General features: G+C 41.7%; 1 pseudogene; it reads right to left on the bottom strand.

Annotated features, from left to right (window-relative positions):
* Positions 1–561: 561 nt before the first annotated feature.
* LOC130874548 (serine/arginine repetitive matrix protein 1-like) lies at positions 562–4,423 on the bottom strand (annotated as a pseudogene).
* Positions 4,424–7,123: the final 2,700 nt, after the last annotated feature.

Genomic DNA, 7,123 nt, shown 5'->3' with positions numbered 1-7,123 from the left:
TGAACCTGTCATCACGGACAATCTCCGGCATCCAGCCGTGCCTCCCCTGTTCCCTAGAGTTGGAAACCGGAGCTGTAAGCGGAGACTCCACGGCCAACAGGGGTATCTGTGGCATTAAAACACTCACTCAGACCTCTGTGGTACTTAACAGTGGTCTCACTTCTGGGCAAGCTTACAAACCTATACAAGGTTGAAAGCATAATTTACATGGTGCTAAAATTCAAGAGAAACAAGAAAAAAAGGGGGGAAGGAACCTCTGGGGAGAGGCAAGGGCATTTAAAGGGACGGTAAAAATGCCAACAATATTTAAATGCCCCCTAATTTTTTTTTTTTTGGCTTAAAGTATTTCATTCTAAATGTCAATGGAAGAATGTCACTAGTACACCATGGACACCTGTGTAATGCAAATCCATGCCCCCCTTTTTTAAAAAACATGGTGAACTTCAACCTAGCAATTATTACAATAAATGTTATAGTCTAAAGCTCAAACACATTTTAGCGATTTTGAAACTGAATTGAGTACAAACCAAATAAAATTTACAACGTAACAAACAAATCCACCTAGGACTCTGGGGACACTTAAGCCTTATGCACGGATCGCAGGGCTTTTTCCCGCAGGTGCCTCTCTAGGTCATCAAGGTTGTCTTCAGCTTCACTTTCAGTCTCCTTCCTGGGCTCTGGTGCTGGCGCAGGCTCTTCCTGTGCTGACGTGGTTGTGGCAGCAGAAACAGCTGCAGGGGCTGCAGGAGCTGTGGTGGCTGTAGCCACAGTCTTCTCTTTCTTGTGTTTTTTGTTCTTCTTGTGTTTCTTATCCTTTTTTGTGTTTCTTGTCCTTCTTCTTCTTTTTCTTCTTTCCACCTCCTTCTTGATCAGAATTCCTGGCAGGGGAAGGGCTTGGAGTTGGGCTTTTAGCCTTTTTGACTGGTACTGCGGGAGACCAGTTTGTGGAGGGTGACTGAGACTGGACAGGAGATGGAGGTGCTGGAGGCTTTTTAGCTGCTGGCTCAGGAAATCCAGAGACAGATCGGGAAGAGGAAACTCTTCTTACAGACTGAGGGCGTGGTGAGGCTGCCTTTTTAATCTTTTTAGGTTTGTGAGTCCTGGAGACTCTCCTAATAGGCCTAGTACTTGGAGATGGGGACTGCCTTCCTTGGGGTGATGTGGATGCTCCTCTTCGAACAGGGGGAGGACTTGAGGTCTGAGGAGCTCGAGGACGTGGTGAGGGCGAATGCCATTTGTTTGGCTGTGGTGACCGGGCTTCCCGGGTGGAACGGCCTGGGGAAGACCCTTTCCTATGCTTTGAAGATAAGGAGGGTGAGCATCTCTTGGTGACTGGGGGGGCTTCTTTGTTTGGGAGGCGGAGAGTGGGAGACGAGGCGCTTTGGTGGTGGAGATGGTGATGCCCTTCGCTTGGGTGGAGGCGGAGGTGAGGCGGTTCTCCTTTTTGGAGGTGGGGAAGGAGAGTATCTTCTCTGGATGGGAGGAGAGTATCTTCTTGGAGAAGGCGAGCAGCGGCATGGAGGAGGAGGAGTCCTTCATCGCCGTGGTGGGGTGGGAGATCTGCGCCGCCAAGAAGGAGGGGGAGGAGGAGGAGCTGGAGAAGGAGATCTTCGCCTTCTGGCTGGTGGTGGGGAAGGACTTCTCCTCCTTCTACCACGAGGGGAAGTCTCCTTTTGGCGCTTCCGAGGTGATGGAGAGGCACTCCGAGAAGGGGAATGTCTCCGCTGCCTGCCTACCTCACCATTCTTCACATGGGATCTCTTGGGCCGCTCATCTTCTGAGGTGGAAGAGGAGCCAGAGTCAGACGATGACTGCTGGTTTTTTTTTTTTTTTTTTTGAAGTGATTTTAATTTTATTTAATATTATTTGTTATTAGTAGTAAAATTATAATAATACTAATAAGTAAGTGATAAATGTAGGTAGAGACTGCTTGTTCACTTCCTGGCATCCCAGCCAGGCCTGAAATAATCACATAGAAACTATATTAATTATAACACTGCTTGACCAATAACTTAGGCTTCTTATTAACTACACTTATATTTTAAATTAACCCATTCCTATTATTTTATATTTTACCTTGAGACTCATGGTTTACCAATAGTTCCGGGGCAGAACTTTGTGTGAACGTCTTTCTCCTTCAGCAGCTACATGGCATATCCTTATAGACTTAGTCTACTCTCTCTATATATCTCTTCCAGCCTGACTATATTCTGCCCTGTACAGGCTGAAGCATCTTCTTTTATTAACCAAAGTAACAAAAACAGATTCATAGCATGCAGAGGGGAATCCCACACATCACCTCCTCTTTTCTGTCTAAATAAAAGGAAGATTTTAACTTTTTTTTTTTGTTCAAAACAGGGTTTCTCCGTAGCTTTTTGGTTCCTGTCCTGGAACTAGCTCTTGTAGACCAGGCTGGTCTTGAACTCACAGAGATCCGCCTGTCTCTGCCTCCCGAGTGCTGGGATTAAAGGCGTGCGCCACCACCGCCCGGCTGGAAGGTTTTAACTTTAACATAGTAAAACATATAACAAAATAGTTATCAAGCAAGAATTATAGTCACACTATTTAGTCTATTTACATTTGGTAAATTAAGGAAAATGCTCTATAATCGATCCTATTTTGTGAGTCTAAAGTTTCATGAAAGTGTCTGCCAGACATTCTACAGGACACAGAAGAAAGTGACTGACAAACTGTCAATAGGTGAAACAGTCTTTCAAACTTTCTGCTTCACGGAAAAGTCTGCCAGATACTATGGGCCTATAGGCTGAAGATGGATGCCCCAGTGCTACAAAAGAACGTTGGGTAACTGTCCAGACAATGAGACGTCTCTGTCAATTCTAGAATTTTGAAAGTTGCATACAATGGACTTCCTGTTAACTTAGGTAATATTATATCCTTCTGGAGTCTTGGATGGAGTTGGAGAAAGACAGTTTTATAATTATAAAAGTTAGATTAGATATAAAACTTTAGACTGCTGGTTCTGTCGTTTGTACTGGCGCCTCTGCTGCACAGAACCGGCTGCAGCCATCTTGCTGCCTTTGTCTTCTTCAGACTCAGACAGCTCCACTTTTCTTGGGTTGGGTGCTGGTGAGGGCAACTCTCTTTTCTCAGTACCTTTATGTTTTGTCACTTTACCCGAAGTTCTTCCTGGAGACACAGAAACACGACTTTTTCTTGTGTGGTTTGACTGCTGGGGGGTTGGAGAATGGCGAGTTTTGGGTGGTGGAGTTGCTGGAGATGATGGCCTGTGCTTTCGCCTTGGAGGACTTACTGAAGGAGATAGCCTATGAGTTTTGCGAGGGGGGCTAAATGTCCTCTTGGGAGGCTTCTTTGGCGGTGACCGGGAACGAGATGAAGAGGACGAAGAGCTACTTCCAGACAACGATGCGGAAGAACGCCTCCTTCGTCTCCCTGGAGACCTACTCCTCCTGTGCCTTGGTGGAGGAGGCATCCGTCTTGGTGGAGTTCCTCTTCGAGGAGATGGTCGCCTTCTTGGGCTTGGCCGCCCTCTAGGAGAGTATGATCTGGATCGGGATCGATGTCGTCATTTTGGTCTAGTATGAGAAGGTGATCGAGAACGGGTCCGAGATCGTGACTTGGAACGTGATCGAGATCTTGGTCGGGTCTTTTTGGAATTTTTTTCTGGAGAATGTTCTTTGGGCTCTGGTACAGGCTCGGGCTTGGGAGCTTTCAGGATATCACTTGTAGATGTGGCCTCCTGTACTGAAGATTCTTTCGTTCTCACTGATGGTTCTGGAAGCGCTGGAGATTTCTCCATTTCTGGGGCAGAGGAAGGGCTCTGGCTCTTGGTTCTGTGACTGGGAGATCGAGAGTGACTGTGCTTTCTCTCTCTCCTGACAGGGGAAGATAGTCTTCTAGGGGAAGGAGATCTGGATTTGTGTCTTCTTGGGCTTCGAGACCCCTCCCTTTTTTCTCTGCTACATTCTTTTTCTTCCTTATCCCTCTTATCTTTATCTTCATCTTGTTTTTTCAGAGAAGCCAATTTTTCTTGTTCAATTTGTCTCTGTTTTATTTCTTCCTTCTTCAACTCTAGGAAAGCAGAGGGGATCCCAGCGATGTTCTCTTGTGCACTCAACAGCAGGGGCCACAGTTCTCCCATGAATTCTCAAACATTTTTCCCATTCAAAAATCCAGTTAGATTGATTTGCATCATTTTGGAATCTGGATTCTTCACTTCCAGCTGGTTTAATATAAACTCAATCACAACATCATCTTCAAATCCAAGGATTTCAGTTACTCTTTTTGTTATCCAAGGCTTTATAACCTCCAAATTTACTTTGCTCATGTCCACCGTTTTTTCTAGGCATTCTGCAAATTTCAGTTGCTTGAGAAGTTTCTTCTGCTTGTTGCTGAACCGATTATCCTGTTCCGCACTTGTTCCGCGAAAGAATCCCGCGTCCATCTTGCTCCCTGGCTCGGAGATCGCTCCCTCTCATGAAGATTCTTGTGAGAAAATCTTTATACATATTTACCTTCAGGAATTTGCAAATTGCTGTGTTACAAAATAAACAGTGATATACTGCCAAGATAATAGAGAATAGCTAACTAGCTGCTGAGTGTTTGAATGGGAACACATATAATGCACTCTTCCTGGTGTGCCAAATACAAAAGAGAAGGTTATTGGGTTCCAGAAGAAATGAAATGTTCGAACTCCTAAACACACAAGTTCCATATGGAAACTGTAAGTTATAAGGAAGTATCCCAACCATTCCTGTTGGAACACAGTCCAAGAATGGCATCATCTGAGAATTCTGAGTGCTTATGAGAAAACTCCAAGAAAACAAAACCAAACCTGTGGAGTCTGTTTCTTCAAAGCACAGAATTGTTTTTGGAATATGTTTTCATACTCCTCCCAGGTGCTGTGGATAGAAACGAGTTTACTTCAGCTGTTAGTTTTCATATGCCTCTAAGGAAAAACATGTTTTTTTCATGTGTGGCTTGTCCTTGTAATTAAACCTTACTTATGCTTTTCTTCTTAACCCTCAGCATATAAACTGCCTGATACTCTAAATAAACTTGGCTATTGCATGAGACTTTAGTCCACCTCATTGTTGGGTCCTGCTCTCCTGGGTCCATGCCACCAACTAGCATGGTAAGCACATATAATTATATGTTAAGTGGGGAATTTATGGATAATACAAAGAAAGAGGATAAATTATTTATTCAAACTAAGATGGCAGTTCATCTGCTGGACAAGAGTAAAAGTTGGTTTAATATGGAATGAAAGAAAGGGTCATGACTCCATGAAATCATAAAGGAACATAATTATTTTCTAAACTTTAGTCCACCTGAACAAAAACTCTCTAACTAAACATAAATGAAAAAAAAGTTGTCCTTGGTCCCCACAAAGAATGATAAGGATAACATAAATGACCTACTGAAAGAGAAGTGCTGCTTCTGGAGAGCCAAAGGAAGTATGACCAGAGATGAAGAAAGGAAGCCAGCACACATGGGAGCAAACAGCAGAGATGAAGCTCTGACCTTGCTGAAAACATAGTACACAGTGCTGGTCAAACTGTTCAAGGAACACAAAATGTAGCAGTATACAGAAAAAAAAAAGACATCATACTTAGGGAGGTAACATTGAGATAGTTGTTGCTGGGGAAGGAGCAGACATATTCTTCAGTGGTATAGTCACTAGTAAGATGCCCACATTCTTGTAAACAAACACTCACATATGCTCTTGAAAAAAAAAACACTAAGAAAATCCATTGAGATTTTTAGAAAATGAGATAGAAAGGGGACATTGGTAAGAGGAAATAAATAGAACTGGGGTGAAGAAGAAAGAAGGTGATGGTGATAAAAAATTATTGAAAAATGTTCATTATGTATATGTATGGAATTTCATAATGAAACCCATTATTACATATATGAAGTATATTAGTAATTTTCTTTTCATATTCAAGCATAAAATATCAACACACATGCATGCATGTGCATGCACACACACATATAAATATACTCAATCCACTGGACTTGGACTTGGGGACATACACTCATCAACTATGGAGGAGCAAAGGGACTTTTGAGGTTTAGCAAACACAATCCTTCTCTAGGAAGAAGAACAAAACTTTTTAAGACAATTTCAAGAATACATAGAGGAAGATGAAGAATAAATAACCAATGAAGAACTAGAAAAGGAAATCTTAAGAATTTTTAAATTAAAAGAGGAAGTACCTAGCAGGTATATAAAAAGAGACGAAGGTTGGAATTCACCAAATGAAGTGTCATTAGCAGAACTGAGAAACAAGAGACAACAGACATCACCAGAAAGTCAGGAGTCAACTGGTCTATCTATATAACAGGCAGTTGCTGGGAAACAAGGGGCATATATCTTTGAAATTGAATTTAAATTTAGCATACATTATTGGGAAAATCATTGTCTTAAATTGAGAGTATTTGTGAATAAAAATGCCATTGCTATTATTTAATTAGAATGGATCATAAATGCTCTATGATCACCTACTGTTTTTACTTATTGTCAGGAGAAAAACTCCTTGTTGAATGAGTGGAAGATCAGAATAAAATTGCTTCTAAGCACATCATCAAGTTTATATGCATTAAATATATTTATATATGTATGTATATGTATATATATAATCCACCAACCCCTCCACCTCCAAAAGATCAAGTACAACATATAATACTACTTTAAACTTTAGACCCGTAACCCATGTGGTTGATGGAGGCAACTAACTCCTGTAAGTTGTCCTCTGTGTGACATGCATGTGCTCATACATAATCACTATACAAATAAATATGACTTTAAAACATCTGACTAAATCATTAAAACGTAAGGCACTGTAAGAAATATAAAAGTTTGCTCTAGTAATTATAAAAGAATAATGGAAGAGAAAAGTTTTAACCAAAAGTTCTAGAGTAGTGTAGAATGACTTTTTTACAAAAGAAAAAAAAATCTGGGAAATACTACTTAAACACGTGGAAAAATGTTTTAGTTGCTGTGGTAAAATAACCTGATCAAAGCAACTTAAAGAAGGAAGGCTTTAGTTGGGGGTTATGATTGCAGAGAGCTAAGAGTCCCTCACCACGATGGCAGGGAACATGTGCAGGCATGCTGGCATTGTACATGCAGAGAAGTAAC

Source organism: Chionomys nivalis, chromosome 5, assembly GCF_950005125.1.
Source record: "Chionomys nivalis chromosome 5, mChiNiv1.1, whole genome shotgun sequence".
In the NCBI taxonomy this organism is placed as follows: Eukaryota; Metazoa; Chordata; class Mammalia; order Rodentia; family Cricetidae; genus Chionomys; species Chionomys nivalis.
The sequence above is the reverse complement of the archived record's forward strand: the minus strand, read 5'-3'. Positions and strand labels throughout refer to the sequence as shown.